The sequence below is a fragment of the Microcebus murinus genome, chromosome X (genome assembly GCF_040939455.1).
Source record: "Microcebus murinus isolate Inina chromosome X, M.murinus_Inina_mat1.0, whole genome shotgun sequence".
Classification (NCBI taxonomy): Eukaryota; Metazoa; Chordata; class Mammalia; order Primates; family Cheirogaleidae; genus Microcebus; species Microcebus murinus.
In genome coordinates, this window is record NC_134136.1 from 63366328 (window position 1) to 63389577 (window position 23250).

The 23250-nt window shown below is 41.9% G+C and overlaps 1 protein-coding gene across 1 annotated transcript in view; it reads left to right on the plus strand.

Moving 5' to 3' along the window:
* The first annotated feature begins 12411 nt into the window (after window positions 1–12411).
* FHL1 (four and a half LIM domains 1) overlaps window positions 12412–23250 on the plus strand; it is a 62868-nt gene continuing 52029 nt past the window's right edge. The window contains exon 1 of the mRNA XM_012752328.2: window positions 12412–12551. The gene's annotated coding sequence lies outside the window, so the exon portion shown is untranslated. The remainder of the gene's footprint in view (window positions 12552–23250) is intronic.

Genomic DNA, 23250 nt, shown 5'->3' on the forward strand with positions numbered 1-23250 from the left:
CACATGTGAACTAAATGATAGAAATAGAATGCATAGCTTCCAAAGTGACCAGGGGAGGAGAGGAAGGAACAAAGACTAGAGCTGGAATGTTGACTCAAACAGACAAACTAAAGTTGAAGTATGACATATATACTAATGGTACCACTAATGTACCTTAAACATAAAATCATGAAACAAAACCAACTCAGAACAGTGGTTGACTCAGGAGAGAGAAGACAATAGGGCTGGCAGCAGTGACCAATGTTAAATATTTATCTGTAATATTTTATTTTATTCTTTTATTTCCCCAAAGTAAATATTTTTATTTCCTTAAAGTAAATATAAACTGTTAAGAGTTGTTAATTCTGGGTAGTTGGGAGTATGAGTGTTTGTTATATTATTCTTTGTACTTTTCTTTTTTTTCTTTTTTTTTTTTTTGAGACAGAGTCTCACTCTCTTGCCTGGGCTAGAGTGCTATGGCGTCAGCCTGGCTCACAGCAACCTCAAACTCCTGGGCTCAAGCGATCCTTCTGCCTCAGCCTCCCAAGTAGCTGGGACTACAGGCATGCACCACCATGCCCGGCTAATTTTTTCTATATATTTTTAGTTGGCCAATTAATTCATTTCTATTTTTAGTAGGGGGGGGGCTTGCTCTTGCTCAGGCTGGTCTCGAACTCCTGAGCTCAAGCAATCCTCCCAGAGTGTGTACTTTTCTTTTTAAAAAATGTCTGCTGGCCGGGAGTGCCGGGAGCAGTGGCTCACGCCTGTAATCCTAGCACTCTGGAAGACTGAGGCGGGAGGATTGCTCAAGGTCAGGAGTTCGAAACCAGCCAGAGCAAGAGCGAGACCCCCATCTCTACTAAAAGCATAGAAAGAAATTAATTGGCCAACTAAAAATATATAGGAAAAAAAATTAGCCTGGCATGATGGCGCGTGCTTGTAGCCCCAGCTACTCGGGAGGCTGACGCAGAAGGATTGCTTGAGCCCAGGAGTTTGAGGTTGCTGTGAGCTAGGCTGATGCCACGGCACTCCAGCCCGGGCAATAGAGTGAGACTCTGTCTCAAAAAAAAATGTCTGCAAGTTTAAAAATAATACATGGAGAAATGTACTGATTAGATTTTCAGCCCACTTCTATTGATTGCGTGTACAATCTCAGCTGAGTCGTATAACTTGGTTTTCTTTTTAGACTGTATTTTTTTTTTTTTTTTGAGACTAGGTCTCTCTGTGTCACTGGGGATAGAGTGCAGTAGCATCATCATAGCTCACGGCAACCTCAAACTCCTAGGCTCAAGGGATCCTCCTTCCTCAGCCTCCCAAGCAGCTGGGACTACAGGTGTGTGCCATGACGCCCAACTAAGTTTTCTATTTTTAGTAGAGACAGGGTCTTGCTCTTTCTCAGGCTGGTCTCAAACTCCTGGGCTCAAACAATCCTCCTGCCTCAGCCTCCCAGAGTGCTGGGATTACAGGACTGAGCCACCATGCACAGCCTTTTAGACTGGGAATAAACAAAACAAAACAACAGCAATAAACAAGGATAATCAATCACACTTGTGTAAAAATAGAAATGTCAGGATGGAAAAGTGAAGAAGGAATCTAACATTTCCTGGACACATACTATATAGCTGGCATTGTGCTAGGTACTTTATGTGTGATATGTAAATTAATTACATCCCACAACAATCCTGTGACTTAGATAATGCTAGCCTAGAATTGCAGAGTGGAAACAGGGGTGAGGTAAATTTAGTCACACTAGGCTACACATATAATTGGAAATACATGAAGAATTGCCAGGAGTCCGTGGGCACATTTAGTTGTGAAGAAATAAATTTCTAGACTCTCGGCTTCCTAAAATTGATCTCCCTGAGAACACTGTGCCTCAGGAAGGTGGATTCTCCTTTCCCACCTCCTCTTTCTCAACATCCCTTCTCCCATTTTACAAAAAAAAAGACAATCCTCTTTCCCCATTACTAATCTGACTTTGATGCATTGCCCCAGGGGATAGTAACCTCCCAGGGCCAGACAAAGGGATAAGCCAAAATAAGGGCGTTGGTGTGGAAAAATGAATGACCCTAATCACTGCATAACAAGACCTTTTGCAACACAGGTGGTTTCCAATTCTTTGCCTTCAACAAAGAATTGGATCCTTGCTGAAGGATCTAATGGAATTGTCAGCTAATAAATCATTACAATTAATTTTTGATGATAGATCATGATGGGATGGGATTTAGGGGCTATAACTCAGAAGAAATACAAAGGATTGTGTGACAGTGCTGTGAGAAAAACTCTTTTCATTTCCTTCTTATTTATGTGAACAAAGCTTCTTAGCATTTACATTTTTTAAAAGTAAAAAAGGGGCAAAATAAAATTGATACTGAACGGTCTTATCTAACAATAAGCAGTATTTATCTACAAATGCATAAACTAATTGAAAAAAAACTTCATCTATCTCTCTTTGGATAAAGAATGGAGTTTATCCATTTCTTTTTGGAAAAAAATACATTTCCCAAAATTTTTACATTGCACATTTAAATTATTTTTCATGTTTTATAAAATATTTAAGTTCTTTTGATCAATTGTATACTAAAGATAACTCTATCCAGAAAACTTTTTTTAACACATAGAACCTTATGGTGAGAGAATTTTTTAAAAAAATATTTAATTTATACACATATTTTCATTGCATAGAATTATATAGAATGATCATAAAAAGGCTTACACTTATGTGTAAAATATATTACATTAGGACAAAGTTCTGTGGGAGAAGTGGAGTGGAGATATGACTTTAAGGAGAAAAAAAGAAAAATATAAAATTTCCAACTGTTAATGAAGTTAACCACGCATAATATTTATTTTTTTATTTTTATTTTTTTTTAGGCAGAGTCTCACTCTGTTGTCTCAGCTAGAGTGCCGTGGCATCAGCCTAGCTCACAGCAACCTCAAACTCCTGGGCTCAAGTGATCCTCCTGCCTCAGCCTCCTGAGTAGCTGGGACTACAGGCATGCGCCACCATGCCCGGCTAATTTTTTTTTTTAATATATTTTTAGTTGTCCAACTAATTTCTTTCTATCTTTCGTAGAGACAGGGTCTCGCTCTTGCTCAGGCTGGTCTCAAACTCCTGACCTCGAGTGATCCGCCCGCCTCGGCCTCCCAGAGTGCTGAGATTACAGACATGAGCCACGGCACCTGGCCAATGCATAATATTTAAATGGTTGACAGTGGGTATGAAATGGCTGATGTATTTAGATTCAATTGCACAAAGTCAAAAAAGTGATGTAATGATCTTAGAATGTCAATATATACTCTACACCAAAAATAACTTCCTTTTGTAATGATTTAAACATAAGATGAAAAAGTTTAGATACCAACTTATAATATGTGAGAGAGTACACAGGTTTTCAAAGTTATTTTAGGGAGCATGTGAGCAAAAAATTTCAAGACACCTGAGTTCATAATTTGCCCTGGGCCACACAACCAATGGGAGGCCAAGGTTGGACTTGAACCCATGGGTGCAAGATTTCAAAGCTTGTGGTCTTTCTATTATACTATATCTGAGGGAGACAAAGCATTCTATGAATATCGGTCTTAATTATTAATCCAATTCAGCTTAGAAATAATTTATTTGGTTGTTTGATATGAGCAATTCCTTGTGCTCAGTGCCACTAGGTACATAATAATAAGACATTTTACTTACCTTTGAGGAGCTGGAAAACTTTATAGGAGAGAGAAGCTGTCTTCACAAAACCTTTAATATAAGATTAAATGTAATAAGGACAAGAGACATTTATGAAAAATGCTACTGAAAACGAGAGAGATTGCTTTTAGCTGGAGTATCATAGAAGATTTTGATCAAGTTCTGGCATCAGAAAGATGGATCTTTGTAAAACAAGTAGAATTTGGACTATGGGAGAAGTGATGAAATAGAATTAATTCATCCATCCACCTATCCATCTATCCATTCATCCAAGAACCATTAATTAGAGACATAGCAACCAAATGTAATAAATGGGCTTAAAAATATCCTGGTTGGCACAATGAGATAATACCTCAGCCCAATTAGAATGGCTATTATCAAAAAGACAAAAAATAAAAAATGCTGGCAAGGATGTGGAGAAAAGGGAATCTTTATACACCGTTTATGGGAATGTAAATTATAATAGTATAGCTATTATGGAAAACAGTATGGAATTTCCTCAAAAAACTAAAAATAGAACTACCATATGGTCCAACAATCCACTACTGGGTATATACCCAAAGAAGAGAAATTAGTATGTCGAAGACATATCTGCACTCTCATGTTTATTGCAGCACTATTCATAATAGACAAGATATGGAAACACCATGTGTATCCATCAACACATGAATGAATAAAGAAAATATGGTATATACACACAATGAAATATTATTCAGCCATAAAAAAGAATGAAACCCTGTCATTTGAGGCAACATGCATGAGCTTGGAGGACATTATGTTAAGTAAAATAAATGAGGCACAGAAAGACAAATACTGCATGTTCTCACATATGTAGAACCTAAAAAAGTTGGTTTCATGGAAATAGAGAGTAGAATACTGGTTACTAGAGTCTGGTAAGGGGAAGAGGGAAGAGCAAGTAGTGATAGGTTGGTTAATGGATAGGAAGTTAAAGCTAGATAGAAGGAATAAGTTCTAGTGTTCTATAGCACTTCAGGGTGACTATATTAATAGTTAACAATTTGTTGTATATTTTCAAATAGCTAGAAGAATGGATGTTGAATGTTCCCAACACAAAGAAATAAATGATAAATGTTCGTGGTGATGGATATGCCAATTACCCTGATTTGATTATTATACATTGTATACATGTATTGAAATATCACACTGTATGCCATAAAGATGTACAATTATTATGTGTCAATTAAAACAATAATAAAAACAAAAAAAGAGATATTTATTGACACGCAAAAATGCTGATCATCAAACAGATCATCAGGTTACCAAAATAGAAGTTGTTTATACCAGGGGTCAAGAAACTTTTTCTGGAAAACATCAGATAGTGAATATTTCAAGTTTTTTGGGCCATATGATCTCTGTCAGAACTACTCACTCTATTCTACTGTTGTATTGAAGAAACAGCCAGAGATAATATGCAAACAAATGAAAATGCTTGTGTTCCAACAACACTTCATTTATGGAGACTGAAATGTGAATGCCATATAAATTTTACATATCACATCAAAAAAAAAATCCTGGTTGGAATAAATGAACTGTAAAAAGAAAGACCATTTTGAGACATCTAGGGAATTCTGAATCCTGAGTGGGTATTTGTTGGTATTAAGGAATTTTAGCTAAGTGCTCTTAAGTGTGATAATGTTATTGTGTTGATGATATAAAAAGGAGAAGAGAATTCTTATCTTTTAACAATATATACTGAAGTATTTCATGATGGAATGATATGATGTTTTGCATGTGATTTAAAATAGTCCAGTGTGTGTGTGTGTGTGTGTGTTGGAAGGAAAGGGTAGAGGAGTTATAAATAAATCAAAATAGATCATGTGTTGATAATTGTAGAAGCTGGGTATTGGGTACATGGAAGTTCATTATACTACTTTCTCTATTATGTTTATTTATATTCTATCATAATGAACTGTTTTTTAAAAGAGGTATTAATTTAATATCTACCATTAGTATTAATGGTAGATAAATTAATACCTTATAGATTAATAATTATTAATTATTAATACCTTATAGATTAATTAATACCTACCAAGAAAAGGAAGTATAAACAGGGAAGACACATCACCTGCCCTCAAGTAGAGTATGATCTCATGGAAGAAATGGACACATGAAATTACCAGATATGTCATGATTACCTGCTGTGCAAACAGCATGAACCAAGTGCCATGGGAGCAATAGATTCTGCCTGAGTTGTTCAGGGGTGACTTGGAAGAGAAGGTGAGCTTTCACTATTTAAGAGGGAGAATTTATAGGACTTTGATGACCTATTAGACATGAAGAAGACAGAGTCAAGAGCAATGGAAGCTTTTACTTTGTGCATCTGGATGGGTGGCATGCCATTAATGCAGAGAGGTAATATAGGAAGAGAAACATGTCAGGATGGGAGTAGGCAGGGGGGGGCTCAGCTTTGGACCTACTGAGGTTGAGCTACCTGCGAATTGTTGAGATGTCCAGGAAGTCATTGGAACTGTGTTCTAGGCAGAAGAAGGTTTCAAAAGAGGAATGCATGGGATATGTTTCAAGTTCCTTCCAGACTCCAGGCTGACAACCCATAGAGTCTGAGTGAGGAAGGCTGGTCACAGAGGTAGATGTGCCCTCTGGGAGTTGTGCTGGGCTCCACCATTGCCATGGCATGTGATGAGGATGAAATGTGCAACTGTCTGTAGGCTTCAGACCTCTTGGGGAAGGGGACATTTGATGCTTAGGAACAGCTTCCTTGTGGGTTCCATTGGAAAAGGGCAATGAAGTAATCAGCCCCACTTTGAAAAAGAATCACTTACCTAAAAGAAGGCAGCCACTTTGGATGACTTTAGTAAAAGTGATGAACACTCTTCTTTCATTATTTAGGAAGTACAGTATAGTGCAGGGGTCCTCAAACTTTTTAAACAGGGGGCCGATTCACTGCCCCTCAGACCGTTGGAGGGCCATTGGAGAGTGCGGTGCACATTCCACACATGCGCACTGTGGGCCCGGGATGAATCGGCTGCTAAGCAGGACAGGCAGCGGCGGCAAAAACACCCGGTGGGCCTCATGTGGCCCGTGGGCTATAGTTTGAGGACCCCTGATATAGTGGTTTAGATTGTGGGCTCTGGAGCTAAGCTGCTTGGTTTTAAATCCTGGCTCCAAAGTTGCTTAATGTCTTGAAGCCTCAGTTTCCCCATCCATCAAGTATCTGAGAGCTAACAAAATGATGCATGCAAACTATCTGTTACATAAGACATTTTTGATAACTTATAATTATTAATCCTAATGGTGCTTTTTGAAGAAAAGGCAAAGGACTTGATTACTTTGTGTGCTGATAAGTGCTCCATATTGTAAACAGGTGGAAGAATATACCATGCTCATGAGTCAGCAGAATCAACATTGTTAAAATGTCTATACTACCCAAAGTGACCTACAGAGTCAATGCAATCCCTATCAAAATACCATCATCATTTTTCACAGATATATAAAAAATAGTTTTATGCTTCGTATGGAACCAGAGAAGACCCCGTATAGTAAAATCAATCCTAGGCAACAAAAACAAAATAGAAAGTATCAATTTACCAGATTTCAAACTATACTACAAGGCTATAGTAATTAAAGCAGCTTGGGACTGGCAGAACAGGGACATTGACCAGTGGAACAGAACAGAGAACCCAGACATAAAACCATCCTCATATAGCCAACTAATCTTCGACAAAGCAGACAAAAACATACACTGGGGAACAGAATCCTTATTCAATAAATGATGCTGGGAAAACTGGATAGCCACATGTAGAAGACTGAAACAGGACCCGCACCTTTCACCTCTCACAAAAATCAACTCACGCTGGGTAACAGATTTGAAAATTAGGTGTGAAACTATTAGAATTCTAGAGGAAAACGTTGGAAATACTCTTCTAGACATTGGCCTAGGCAAAGAAATTATGAAGAAGACCCCAAAGGTAATCATGGCAGCAACAAAAATAAATAAATGGGACCTGATCAAATTAAAAAGCTTCTGCACAGCCAAAGAAGCTGCCAAGAGAGCAAACAGACAACCCACAGAATGGGAGAAAATTTTCGCAAGCTACACATCCGATAAAGGGCTGATAACTAGAATTTATTTAGAACTCAGGAAAATCAGCAAGGAAAAATCAATCAACCCTATCAAAAAGTGGGCAAAGGACATGAACAGAAAATTTTCAAAAGAAGACAGAATAAAGGCCAACAAACATATGAAAAAAATGTTCAACATCTCTAATCATCAGGGAAATGCAAATCAAAACTGCAGTGAGATATCACTTATCTCCAGTAAGAATGGCCTTTATCAAAAAGTCCCCAAACAATAAATGTTGGCGTGGATGCGGAGAGATAGGAATACTCCTACACTGCTCGTGGGACTGCAAACTGGTTCAGCCTCTATGGAAAGCAATATGGAGATGCCTTAAAGCGATACAAATAGATCTATCATTTAATCCAGCAATTCCACTACTGGGCATCTACCCAAAAGGTCAAATGACACTCTACAAATGGGACACCTGCACTCGAATGTTTACAGCAGCACAGTTCACAATCGCAAAGGTGTGGAAACAACCCAGGTGCCCATCAATACATGAATGGATTAATAAAATGTGGTATATGTATACCATGGAGTACTATTCAGCTTTAAGAAATAATGGTGATATGGCACCTCTTGTATTTTCTTGGATAGAACTGGAACCCATTCTACTAAGTGAAGTATCTCAAGAATAGAAAAACAAGCACCACATGTCTCACCAACAAATTGGTATTAACGGATCAACACCTAAGTAGACATATAGGAATACCATTTATTGGGTGTCTGGCGGGTGGGAGGGGGAAGGAGCAGATGGGTATATACATACATAATGAGTGAGATGTGCAACGTTTGGGGGATGGTCACGCTTGAAGCTCTGAATCGAGGGGGGAGGGGAGGCATGGGCAACATACATAACCTTAACATGTGTACCTCCATAATATGCTGAAATAAAAAAAATGGGGGAAAATGCTCCATATTTCCTTCCAAGAGTGCTTTAAATTCTGTTGAAATTTAAGATCCTTTTCCTTGTGCCTATTTCCTCACTCAAACAAACAGAAATGCAAAAGATCAGATCTGAGATCACACCATCTGATTTTAGTCTACTTAATTTCTTTTTGTCTCTTAATGCTGCAAACATTACCAAAATACAGCACACACGTTCACAATTTGGGCAACCCCATTCCTTCTATTTGTTTTGCTTATTCTGCAACACACCACAGTTCCCCACATACTTTAAGTGGAACAATGTGTTTCCATGACCCACAAAAATTGAGTCTGAATCAAGGAGATGAAGTGTTAAGAAGCAGACAGGGCTGGCCATGGGTGCAGAGCAAACTAGGGCAATGTGGACAATGGGGCAGGATGCTTTATATCTAGTAGGAGCATCAGGAATGTCCGCAGAAGGGAGGGAGGGAGAAAAGAAGTGTGGGAGGCGGGAAGGAAGGTGTTGGGAAGGAAGGAATGGAACAGAAGGCAGGGAAAGGAAAGAAATAGGGAAGGAAAGAAGAAGAATGAAGAAAGGAAGGGGGAGGAAGAGAAAGGTCTTAGGAAGAATGAACCACAGCTAATACTGATTGAGTGCCAAAGGATGGCCAGAAGTTTCCCTGAGACAGCGTCCTCTGTCCAGAGCCTTCCATTTTGGGTGCTTCTTAGCCATTTCTTTTGAGCTAGGCTCAGGGTTGGTATTGGGGTGGGGAAAGTTGTTTGCGGCTGAGCTGATTGTTCAGTGCCTTCCCATGATGGGGCGTGAGCAGATTGGCTTCCTCTTCTTGTGGGCAGTATGTAGTGTGGCCACCTCTCTTGCCATCCAGAAAGATCAAAGTTTAATGCTTCTGAGGGGTTGGAATAGCAAGAGAGAAAGTCCCGGCTCCTGGTGCCAGGGGGAGAGAAGGGGACTTTGCAAGGGCTTATGCTTCTGGTTCTCAAGTAAAGGAGGCCACTACCCAGTTTGTGCGACATGGGGAAAACAGGAGTCATCAGACTCTATTTGCTGGAGCTGTATATACCGCTGCCCCTACGCTGCACCCCCATCACCATAGGCCTCCATGGTATGGTCTTCCTTACAGTGGAGAATGACTTTCTGCAGATCAAGGGCCAAGCCTCCCGTTGAATTCAGCTCTCATTCCATCTTGCCTAGGCTGGGACTTGAACCCTTCTCTCTCTTGCCTCATCAACCCCTCCCTACTGATTATCCCTAAACTGTTCACAAACATGCTCTCATTTTTCAAATTGAAGAGACAAGGGAACCTTCCCTTGTCCCTACACACTGCTCCAGTGTCGCTCCATTTCTGTTCCCCTTTACAGTGACAGGTTTCAAAACAGTTGTCTACCACATGCTGTCTCCACCTGAACTTCAATTCCGTCTTCACCTCTGTGCCATCAAATCCTTCCACTTCTCTCCACTGGCACCACCCTAATGTAAACTATCATCAGCTTGGATTGGGACTCTTGAGAAAGCCTCCTAACTAGTCTCCCTGTTTAGATTCTTAATCTCCTCCGAACCATTCTCCACACAGCAGTCAAGGTGGTATTTTTTAAATAGAAGTCAGATCTGGAATACTACTCAGCAACAAAAAAGAACAAACTATGGGTACACACAACAACTTGGATGAATCTCAAGGGAATCCAGCTGAGTGAAAAAAGCCAATCTCAAAATGAATACTGTATGATTTGTTTACACGACATTCTTGAAATATCAAAATTACAGAAAAAGAGAACAGATCAGTGGTTGCCAATGGCAAGGGACTGGGGGAACTGGGGAGATGGCTGTGGCTATGAAAGGGTAACAGGAAAGATCCTTGCAATGATGACATTGTTTTGTATATTGACTGTGGTGGTGGAAACAGGAGCCTACACCCGTGATAAAATTGTATAGAACCTCAAATTGTATACAACTAAGTACATACACAAATAAGTAGGAGTAAAAATGGGGAAATACAGTAAGATTGGTATATCGTACTAATGCCAATATCCTGGTTATCTTATAATGTAGTTTTGCATGGGGGGAAATTGGAAAAGGAGTCATGAGATCTCTCTGTATTATTTCTTACAAATGCATGTGAATCTACCATCATCCCAAAAGGAAAAAGTTTAGTTGAAAGAAATACAAGCCAGACCACGTCATGCCTTGAAGTTTTGTTTTGTTTTTTTCTTTTTTGAGCAAGAGTCTCACTCTGTTACCGGGGCTAGAGTGCCATGGCGTCAGCCTAGCTCACAGCAACCTCACAACCTCACACTCCTGGGCTCAAGCAATCCTTCTGCCTCAGCCTCCCGAGTAGCTGGGACTACAGTCATGTGCCACCATACTCAGCTATTTTCTACATATTTTTTAGTTGGTCAATTTCTATTTTTAGTACAGACAGGGTCTCACTCTTGCTCAGGCTGGTTTCGAACTCATGGCCTTGAGGGATCCTCCGGCCTCTGCCTCCCAGAGTGCTAGGATTACAGGCGTGAGCCACCGCACCTGGCCCTATGCCCTGGAGTTAAGCCATCCATTCAATGGTCTCCCATTGATTTTGGAATAAAATGGCCTGCCCGTGGACTAGGATGCAGTCCATGATCTAGCAGCTGCCAACCTGCCCAGTCTTACAGTCTGCTGTTCTCCACAGCTCTCCTGGCACCAATCACAATCACCACCTCTTCGTTCCAAGGCGTTAAGATTTGGCCCCTCCTTCTGCCTTTCTTACATCTGCTCCCTCTTTCTGGAAAGCTTTTCCCTGGATTTTTATATGGTTGTTTCTTTTATATCTCTCAGGGCTCAGCTTAAATGCCACCTCCTCCTTTCCTAATCACACTATTTGCACCGCCTTCTTTTCCTGCACAGGCTTTATCCAAATTTGACTTTCTCACTTTATTGTGTGTCTCCCCCACTAGATTGCCAGCTCCCAGGGCTGGGTGGATAATGTCTGTATGACTCCGCCTGGTATCCCCAGCGCCAGGCACCGTGCTTGGCACATGGCGAAGGCTCGGTAAACTGAACGTTGAGTCGCCACACGCTGCTTTGCCATCAGCGCTTTCTGAGTAATGTAAAGCCCTCTGGATGGTGGCCCTGCAGTTACGGATGGGGCTCCTTTAGCTCCCTCTAGCTTGTTACTAAGAGAGGGATCATCGGTGGGTCTTTGAGAGCGGCTCTGAACCACTAGGGGTCCGCAGTTGGGGGCCGAAGCTGGGGGCGCTCGGGATTGGAGCCACTCAGTAGGGAATGCGCAGGTTAGCGAGGCCCCTGGTGAGGAGAGACACCACCCTCACTTGACTGTCTTTGTTGCTCCCACCTCCCCAGCCCCGCAGCTGCCTGCAGTGACTCGTGACTCCCCGCCGGCCTCGAAGGCCTGCAGCGCGAGGGAGGGGGCCCGGGAGCCCCCAGCCCGTCCCCCTCTCGGCCTTCGGATCCGAGCCGGTCCTCCGGGCGGGCGCCCCCCCCCCCCCGCCTCCCCGCAGCCACTTCTCCCGCACGCCCGCGACGTGCTGGCAGCCGGGCCTCTCCCGCGGCGGGGCACGTGGGCGTGCGGGGTGCGTGGCGAGTCGCCCCCTCCGCGCGCCCGCCCGGCCGCCTCCCGCGCGCGCTCCGCACGCAGCCCCCGCGGCGCTGGCAGAGCCTTTGCTGGCGCGCGCCCCGCCCCCGGCCAGTCGCGCCCGCCCCCGCCCCCGCGCGCGCTCCCTTGCCTCCCCTCCCTCCCCGCCTCCCCCACGCGCGCCCCTCCCCTCGCGCCCCTCCCGCGCCCTGCATCCACCGCCAGGCGCAGGGGGCTCAGTCCGCAGCCGCCGTCGCCGCGCTTCGGCCTCGGTGCAGGCAGCGGCCGCCGCCGCCGAGACAGCTGCGCGGGCGAGCATCCCCAGGCAGTAAGCCCGCTTTCTCTCCGCGTGTGCGTGCGTGTGTGCCTCCCGCCTGCCCAGCCCGCGTCCCGGAGGAGCGGCTGCCCTCCTGCCCAGCCGCCGCCGCCGCTCCGGGCTGGCCCCTGCGGTTCCGGCAGCCCGGCCTCCCAGGGCTGGGGACGCCCCGGGCTGTGGGATTCGGGGCTAGGGAGCATGAGGTCCCCTGTGGTGCGTGCCTCGGCCTCTCCTCCCCGGGGCTTTCGCCACAGTGGGGATAGGGAGGGGGTGGGGTGGAGGTGGGGGCAGTGGGAGTGAATTGGGGGCGCTCCGTGCTTTCCTCTGAGGGGATGATAGGGAGTGGGGAGGGAATGAAGGGGGGCCGCAGGTTTTCTCACGGAGGATGGCGGGCAGTGGGGGGTGGGGCGAGGTGGGGGCACCTTTTCGTTTTTCTCAGCTAGGCTGGCCGGAGGGGGCTGTGGGAGCGAGTGAAGATGAAGTGGGGGGCTCCCTGGGTTTTCCCACCAAGGATGGCTGGGATTGGGGAGTGGGGGAAAGGTGGGCGACCTGCCTGGGTTCGCTCATCGAGGATGGCGGGGTTGGGATGAGGAGGAGTAGAGGTGAGGGGGCTCGCCTCGGTTTTCTCTAAGGGCATGTTGGCGGGGTGGTCGGAGGCGTGGGGGTGGGGTGCAGAGACTGAGGAGGGAGAGGGAGGGCCCGCTGTGGCTCTCCTCTCTGAGGAGATGGCGGGGGGTTGGCGAGTGGGGGTGGGGAGAGAGGGGGATTTCACCTCCAGCGTGGAACCTAGGAAGCTAGAGGAAGGTTTTATCACGAGGCTTGAACCTTAAAAGGTGGGTTTTCAATACTGCAGGGTGAGACCTTTCCGTCTGTAAAAGCGTGAAATCCCTACGAGGTGCCGTCTGTTCTAGGTTCTGGGAGAGAGGTTTCTGCTTTCGAAGTTTCTCTTTTCCAATCCTTTCGGCCTCTTAGTCATCTAGTCGTCTAGGACTAGGTAAAGGTTTGAAAATCAGCAAGGCTAACGGAAAGATTGTTGTGTGGTTCAGTGCTTTTACTATTTTCTGCATTTAGGACTGTGTGCGTTTCTTAGGTTGGTTTTGATTGCCTTTTACCATAAAAACCCTGTATTAGGGAGAGCCCTTGGGAAAAGAAGAGAACAAGGTTTGTTAATGGGATTCCAGGTTTGGTTTTTGAATTTCCTGAAGGGCAAGAGATACATCCTTGAAGCATTTTGCTTGGCTTTCAGGAGAGTAGAAATCGTAGAATAAATGTATGTCTTTGGTGGAAGTCCCCTGTATTCATTTAAATTATTCCATCAGGATTATCTGAGCCCCCTTTGATTTGAATTTGAAATAGATCCAGTTTTCCTAATTGGAGCCATCATTTTGTAATTCTTCTCTAGGTTATCAAATCTATGGCAAGCTTATAGAACAGCAGAAATAATTTTTTTTGGTTATCTTGATTAAGATGGTTTTAATGTAAATGTTATGTTGTTCCTTGGAAATGTGAACACTTGCAGAATAGCACAAGTTTAAATGATGAGCCCCTTGGAATTTTGTAAAGCCTTTGCCACCCCAGCTCATCTCCAGGAATGGGCCCTCCCCATTCTTTACTCTGAAGAAGCAAGGGCTTCTGGGATGGTAGCTTTGCTTTTGGTAACTCATTCTCATATTTGCTTAAGAAGAATACATATTAAAAAGGCATTGGCCTATAATGTGGTGAGGCTATAGTACTTTCCCATTTTGGTTACATAAGGTTCCAATCTAATCTTTACCTTCAGTCTTTAAAAATGCTATTTAACATCTTTAAGGGCAAATATAATCTTTATGCAACAGGAAATTGGTCAGATAGTGAGGCCATGATTTGTGGAAACCACCTCACAATAAAGACATAGTCTAAAACTATCATATAGATTCTGTAACCATATATGGTTTTTGAAATTCTAGGCTACCATTCCCATATTTAATTTTTGGAGAAGGAAACTAATCTTTCAACCAAGACTAGATTTTTGAGTGAAACTTAAAAAAATTGTGTAAAGTTTAAATTGGTAAAATTCCTCTTGTATAATACCACTGCATTGGAGCTAATTTAATATATATTAAACTAATGGGCCACTTAAATAAGATAATTACTTAATTTGCTTAAGTAATGTTTAAGTGGAACTAGATTTTTGGTCTCAAAGATTGACAAAAATGCATTTATTTACACTACTGTATGTACCATTTCTTTTTTTTGTTTTTTGAGACAGAGTCTCACTTTGTTGCCCAGGCCAGAGTGAGTGCCGTGGCATCAGTCTAACTCACAGCAACCTCAATCTCCTGGGCTCAAGCAATCCTTCTGCCTCAGCCTCCCGAGTAGCTGGGACTACGGGCGTGTGCCACCATGCCGGGCTAATTTTTTGTATATATATTTTTTTAGTTGGTCAATTAATTACTTTCTATTTTTAGTAGAGACGGGGTCTCGCTCAGGCTGGTTTCAAACTCCTGACCTCAAACAATCTGCCTGCCTCTGCCTCCCAGAGTGCTAGGATTACAGGCATGAGCCACCATGCCTGACCTCATTTCTTTTTTTTTTAATTTCAGAATATTATGGGGGTACAAATGCTTTGGTCACATAAATTGCCTTTGCACTGTCCAAGTCAGCTATAAGTGTGCCCATCTGATGTTAATATGATTTGCATTCTGTATCTAGGTAACAATCTAAGAAATAGCGTATTTCTACAACACAACTTAAACCTGATTTTTTTTCTCTCAGGAATAGAATGCTGAAAGTGGTAAAATCTTTTACAGAGAGAAGCATGTCAATAAGAATTAGGCCTTAAGTTTCTCTCTAGACAAAAGAAGTAAGTAAAGTATCTTTTCCCTGGGTTTTTGAAAACCTGTTAACACTGGAGTAAAAATGATGAAGACATTTCAGAAATTAAGAATATTATGATCAACTTCTCTTTCTAAATATTCTTAAAGATCTTGCTACTATCCATTTGGGAAGTAATTTGTAAATCAAGCCTTTGTGTAAGAAATTGACCCTCACCTCTAAAGTTTGGACATTAAAAAAAATAAGTTTGTTGAAGGCGTAGAAGCTAATCTCCTCAGACGGAACCCTGTTTGCCTACTTTCCACCTCCTGTTTCCCTTCTTCCCCACACTCCACCCTCCCCCTTTAGTGCTAGCAATATTGGCTTTTATAACCTTGTGGGAGTTGAACAAATGTTCCTGCTTGCTTGAACTTTAGGCTTTATCTATTTGGCTGCCTTCTCCAACTTTTGCCTACACAATTTTTTTTTTTTTTTTTTTTTTGGTTCATTGAACCAAACCAGTCAGTTGCTTGGATTTGGAGTAAAAGGGAGTAGACTAATTATTTTCTCTTAAAAGATCTTTCCTTTTAGCTTCTGTTGGACAGGAGCAAAGAAAGGTTCTTTTTGTCAACAGAGTACTTAATTAAGTAAAATATATGACCATTCGTTTATTCAACAAACATTTACTGAGTTACTGCCTCTGTTGGAGGCTCTGTGTTAGATGTGGGAATACATGGTGGGTAAGAAATGGCTTCTGCTTTTCTGGTGCAGTTATTAAAATGAAAAATAGACAATCTTGTGAATAATCAAAAGTTGCTCAGGCCGGGCGCTGTGGCTCACGCCTGTAATCCTAGCTCTTGGGAGGCCGAGGCGGGCGGATTGCTCAAGGTCAGGAGTTCAAAACCAGCCTGAGCAAGAGCGAGACCCCGTCTCTACTATAAATAGAAAGAAATTAATTGGCCAACTGATATATATATAAAAAAATTAGCCGGGCATGGTGGTGCATGCCTGTAGTCCCAGCTACTCGGGAGGCTGAGGCAGAAGGATCACTCAAGCCCAGGAGTTTGAGGTTGCTGTGAGCTAGGCTGACGCCACGGCACTCACTCTAGCCTGGACAACAAAGTGAGACTCTGTCTCAAAAAAAAAAAAAAAAAAAAAAAAAAAAAGTTGCTTGGAGTCTTTTGAATATTAATATAGTCACTTGATACATGGTAAACATGCTTCAGCCGTGCAAACACTGGAGTCATTTCTTTATTCACTGCATAAAATCTACATCATCTTCCCAACTACGACATACTTTTTTTTTTCATTTTGAGTAATCATATGGTTTATATGTCATTATAGACCCTAAGGTCTATGGCTTTTTCTTTTTTAAAAAGGTATAGTTTAAGACAAGTAAAGGGGACATAGCAGATTTCCTGATGTCTAAGTTCAGCTTTGTATCACTGGATGGAATAGGGAAGAGTGGATGTCCAGGATCTCTTCGTGTGGCTTAAAGTATCTCTGACAGCAAATTGGGCCCTACAAATTATTTTTCTGTGGTCAACTTTGAATTATAGATAATAACAGGTGATGGAGCCCAGAAGAGTGGGTGGTACTAAATAGTAGCTCCAGTAAATCTTTGACCTTTTTCAGGGCTGCCTTCTGAGATCTTGGAGAATTCCTGTTTATGGATAGTGCTAGACCAGTGGTTTTTAACCAAGGCAGTTTGGCCTCCGAGGGATCATTCAGCAATGTCTAGGAGACATTTTTGCCAGATGTACCCTACTGGCATCTGCTCGGTAAAGGCCAGGGATGTTGCTTAAACATCCTGCAAGGCATAGGGCAGTGCCTCATTACAAAGAATTATCTAACCTGAAATGTCAAGAATGCTGAAGTTGATGTAATTTCCTCTAGAAAATGTAGTAAAACATAATTCCAGGAGAATAGAGAACAATAATAATGCCTTTGGTGTGACTGAATAGTTGGCTGATCTCACTTTATTAGTCTTAAAAGTGGCACTCTGTGCCAGGCACTTGTGTACATTATATATATAATAAATGAGGAAACAGGCTCAGAGAGGTAAAGTAACTTTCCCTAGGTATCACAGGTAGTTAAGGTTGGAAGTAGAAATCAAAATTAAGATCATCTTAATCGCCTGAAATTCATGGTTTTGAGCACAACTGCATACTATCTCCCTTGTGGCATGCACCATTCAAAATCTTACTTAACAAAATGAAAATTACTACATGTCCTATATACCATTGAGCTTGCTTGAGAGTAATTAAAACCATGAATGTTAAATTTGATCATACTTGAAGTAAGTAGCGAGGAGCAGGGGGGAAAAGAGGAACCAACATTAATTGAACACCTACTGTGGTTACAGGAAGTACACTAGTTGAATTTATACGCATTGTCTAATTTGATCCTCACGCAGCTCTACAGAGTAGTTACAAGGCACATTTTACAGATGAGAGTGAGAGAGGTTAATTAAGTAACTTGTCCTAAGATTGTACAGCTAATGAGTGGCAGAGTTGAGATTTGAATTGATGTCCCTCAACTAAGCCACTGTCCTTGCTGCTTGCTCCGAAGAATCCTGTTGAAGAGAGGGGAGAAACTGGTCCTGGGTAAAAAGTAATTTCAGCGGGAACATGCAGTAGATGATGGATTATATTCAGGTAGAGAATGGAGAGGTGAATTGCTGTACCTTCCTTAAGTAGTGAGAATTGAATTCAGCATGGAATTTGCTCTACAGATATACCCAAATTGAGACTGTGACTGTCATTTTGTCAGACTTTTCTATTGTATTTGAATTTTTTAAGCAATGTTTTGATCATCATGAACCTGGAAGTTCTCCAATTGTGTTTATATTATATTATATATTATATATTATTATTATATCTTTTTGGCAGCTCACCTTCTACCTTTCTTAGTGTTGTCCTATAGAACTTAGTAATGACAGTATTTAGTTTTGTCTTCTTTTTACAGAATTTCAACATTTGTGCTTGCTATAGAAGTTGTTTTTATAATAAACGGCCATTCTTGGGTTTTCCATACAGGGGTGTTTTGTTTTGACAGCTAAATATTTATTTTAACTTTTGATGTGTTTTGTTTTAGAGCATAAGAAGAGGGGAAAAGTTTTAAAAACAGCCCAATCACAATCATATTTTGTCTGGAAAGCATTTTTTTGTGCGTGTGGGCAGAAAAAGGACCTCATGTTTCATTTCATTTACTTTAAATTGGAATGGAATTTTAACCATGATTCTCAAGGGCCAGGATGCTGGAAAAAAATATGTTATTTAGATAAAATGCATGTTTTGATTTCCACGTAGGACTGTGAGCCATAGATTCTGATTATAATAATAATGTCCTGATTCCAACTATAGCAATCAGCCACTTGGGTAATCAACCACTGTGTAGACATGCATGGTGATGCCGCCTGATTTGTCCCTCCCCCGTGCCCTCCCCCCCCAGCTGAATTTAGAGTAGACTTGAGAGATCTGATAAAACTTGCAAGAATAAATAATTCTTTCAAAAATCAAGATTTTCAATAAGAGTAGTACTTTTTTATTGTAGGAAAATGCAGAAAAGCCTCAAGAAGAAAATAAAAACCAGTCATAATCCACCACCCAGAAATTAGTGACAATATTTTATATGTCTTTTTTTTTTTTTTTTGAGACAGAGTCTCACTCTTTGCCCGGGGTAGAGTGCTGTGGTGTCAGCCTAGCTCACAGGAACTTCAAACTCCTGGGCTCAAGCAATCCTTCTGCCTCAGCCTCCCAAGTAGCTGGGACTACAGGCATGTACCACCATGCCCGGCTAATTTTTTCTACATATTTTTAGTTGGCCAATTAATTTCTTTCTATTTTATAGTAGAGACGGGGTCTCACTCTTGCTCAGGCTGGTTTCGAACTCCTGATCTTGAGTGATCCTCTCACCTCAGCCTCCCAGAGTGCTAGGATTACGGGCCTGAGCCACCTTTCCCAGCCTTTTATATGTCTTTTTAAAGTACAGTAATTTTTTTTTCTTTTTTTCCCCACCCACGCCCTTAGGCCCCCTTCCTAAGCACCCCATTTCCATCCTCAAGTACAGTAATTTTTTTAAAGGTGGACTCAAGTCTATAAAAAAGTCTCCAATTTATAAATGTAATCTAAGTAATTTTTTTAAACTACTGAAAGATTTTCTAAATGATTGCTACCTCTCCAGACAGAAGTCACAGGGGCTAACGTATAAAAAGGGAAAGCTATAGGGGAGTTGGAGAACTGCTATGGCCTTCTGACAGCTGTCTAAGGAAGCTTAAGCATAGCTCTTTCAAATTTCTCCTTCTCCAACTTGAGTAATAGAATTTCAATGCTAGAAGAGGCTGTCAGTACCCATCCTCACTTTACAAACAAGGAAACTGAGAGTCAAAATGTCAAGCACCTGCTCCAAGGTCACATAAGGTGTTAATGTCAGAGTGCTAGCTTGAATTTTTAGGTCTTCTACATATGTAGGTAAATTTTTATTTCCTAATGAAAAATTCTTCACAGTCAAGAACTTTTTGGTGGTCTCAAAAGAACAAGGATTTATGATAGAAATATATTATCTATATTAAAGGATACCAAAAGGCCAAGTATTTCCTAATTTCAGAAAGTGATCAAAACAGTTGTGAGTAGTACAGGAATTTTTCATTTTATTTGCTTTATTGAGATTGAACATTAGTGATAGGGAACCTCTTGGGTGTATCTAGCCCTCAGTTATTTTCCCCTGGCGAAGTACCAAGTACCAGGGCATATTAAGTATTCCTGTGAGTACAAAAATGATGGGACTTTAAGAGTCTTTAGATATGGTAGCCTGGAAGATTACAATTAAGGCTATTGTTACATGAAAGTAGCTTTTTTCCTCTATAAAATGAGATATATATTGAAATTGTGGGAAAAAGGTTTTAAGGATTGTATCTGCTTCCAAACTAAGATGGGAAAATAGGAAGTTAAATTATAGCAAATGCTGGCATTGTCGTGTCATTAAACCACACACACGAGCACACGCGCACACACACGCAATTGTTGCTTTAATCTGGCACTCTTTTTTTTTTTTTTTTTTTTTTTTGAGACAGAGTCTCACTTTGTTGCCTAGGCTAGAGTGAGTGCCATGGCGTCAGCCTAGCTCACGGCAACCTCAAACTCCTGGCTCAAGCGATCCTCCTGCCTCAGCCTCCCAAGTAGCTGGGACTACAGGCATGCGCCACCATGCCCGGCTAATTTTTTTTCTATATATATTAGTTGGCCAATTAATTTCTTTCTATTTATAGTAGAGACAGGGTCTCGCTCTTGCTCAGGCTGGTTTCGAACTCCTGACCTCGAGCAATCCGCCTGCCTCGGCCTCCCAGAGAGCTAGGATTACAGGCGTGAGCCACCGCGCCCGGCCTTCTGGCACTCTTAAAAGGTAAGTTTTTTAGCTTTCCTCCTCTTTTTCCCCTGCCCCTCTTCATTTCTTTCTGTGGATGTGTGAGTTACTTTCTCTTTGTGTCTCCTTTGCATGTGTCTGTTTTGCTCTCAGGGTCAGTCCACCTGACTTTGCCACCTTCCTTTTCCCCAGGCTCTAGGTATCTCCATAGTCCCATTACAGTCATCTGCCACTGCATTTTACCCTTGTCCCCATTTGCTGGTGTTATAGTTACCCCACCCTGGGCTGGGCCAGAACTGTTTGTCAGTTTAAGGTGGGCAGGGAAGCTGATCTCCAGGGCAGGTGTGGAGTGAGAAGAGCTGGTGTCACTCTAAACAGAAAGGGCATTGACAGAATTGAATTAAACAAAATACGTACAGAGATTACATAGGCTATGTATACGTGTAAACCTGTGAACACACAATTATTCCTTCTTTACAGCCAGGGCCCCAGTAAACGCTAAAGCTACATGAAATAATACGTATAGATACTTATTGCCAAGGGCTTACTATTTGAACAAATGAGAAAATTGTACCCTTGCCTAGGGGTGTGTTTTTAAGTAGTTTTTGCTCCTGTTCCTCATTGTCTGCTAATGAATATGTGCATTGTCAGTAAGTGGCCAGCTCTTCCAAGCTTCCTGTACTGAACTGTATTTCTCTTTAGAAAATGGATTTTTGTCAGTAAACCACTGTGATTTACTTGTACCTCATTTTTGAACTATTCTAGATATTAAATGCACAGATAGAAGATACATGTGGGCTCTTATTTTAATGCAGTGAAACCTAGAAAAAGAAAAGAATAATCAAAATAATAAGTCTTCATCATCAGTACTTTATTGCTTATATAATTTATATTTACCCACATGAAACTCTCTGGATGTTATTCATATTCCAAGACATAAAATGTTTCTAGACATCCAAATCACAATAATTTGGAATATCCACAAAGTATTAAGTTTACTTTTTGATACGAAGGAAATGATAACTGGGAATGCAGAGGTTTATTGGCAAGGTGGTTTTGACAAAGATGATACAAAACTAAATTTCTATATATTAGTAAGTCTTGTCACTCACTTTGTTTTGGAGAGTAGATAAAGCTGCGTGACTCCTTTTAGATTTGAAATGTGTGATTTATTAAGAAGACATTAAGGATTGGTTTTTCAGTAAACTCTGCCGGGTCTAGTTTTATGCATCGTTCTTATTTGTGAGGCTGATTGTAAGCATCTGCCTATACATGTAATCAGTCACTTGCACTTTCATGTGGCCAGGTGAACTGAAGTAACAGGTTTCCCCCAGGTTTCTCAGAGACTTAAGAGTACACACAGAGAGGCAGACATGCAAATTATGAAGTTCAAAAATATTTATATTGGCCAGACATGGTGGCTCACGCCTGTAATCCTAGCACTCTGGGAGGCCAAGGTGGACGGATTACCAAAGGTCAGGAGTTTGAAACCACCCTGAGCAAGAACGAGACCCTCGTCTCTATTATAAAAATAGCAAGAAATTAATTGGCCAACTAATATATAGAAAAAATTAGCCGGGCATGGTGGCGCATGCCTGTAGTCCCAGCTACTTGGGAGGCTGAGGCAGTAGGATTGCTTGAACCCAGGAGTTTGATGTTGCTGTGAGCTAGGCTGACGCCACGGCACTCACTGTAGCCTGGGCAACAAAGCGAGACTCTGTCTCAAAAAAATAAATAAATAAAAATTAAGCTATAGTAGTGGATTTTAGACATTTGACTTAACAAAATTTATGTTTTTCAACACTTAGCCCTGTAAATGACTGTCATTTCCAATACTTAAGATGATACAGTAAAGTCCTCATCCAGCTAGCTTCTAGAAGCTTTAAAACACACATACCCACACACACACACACACACACACACACACACACACACACATACATTTTAAGTGCCTTATCAAAGATTCTATACTTTCAGGTGCCAGGGTCAACACAGATTTCCAAATCCTGGGTCCATTCCCTTGTAGGCCACAAGTAGCTCCTCCTCTTTTAAGGAGGAGGACTGGGAAGGCATTTTCCAATATAGCAAGCACACCCAGTCACACTAAAGGAAAGAAACCAAGTAGCCAAAATGTTATGAGGAGCCGGGCGAGGTGGCTCACGCCTGTAATCCTAGCACTCTGGGAGGCCGAGGCGGGCGGATTGCTCAAGGTCAGGAGTTCAAAACCAGCCTGAGCAAGAGCGAGACCCCGTCTTTACTATAAATAGAAAGAAATTAATTGGCCAACTAATATATATAGAAAAAATTAGCCGGGCATGGTGGCACATGCCTGTAGTCCCAGCTACTCAGGAGGCTGAGGCAGAAGGATTGCTTGAGCCCAGGAGATTGAGGTTGCTGTGAGCTAGGCTGACGCCACGGCACTCACTCTAGCCTGGGGAACAAAGTGAGACTCTGTCTCAAAAAAAAAAAAAAAAAATGTTATGAGGAGGTGAAAGTTTTTACTTGCATCTTAAAGCAGTTGGCCTTTGTTAAAGCTGCTTGTTATTGAGCATTA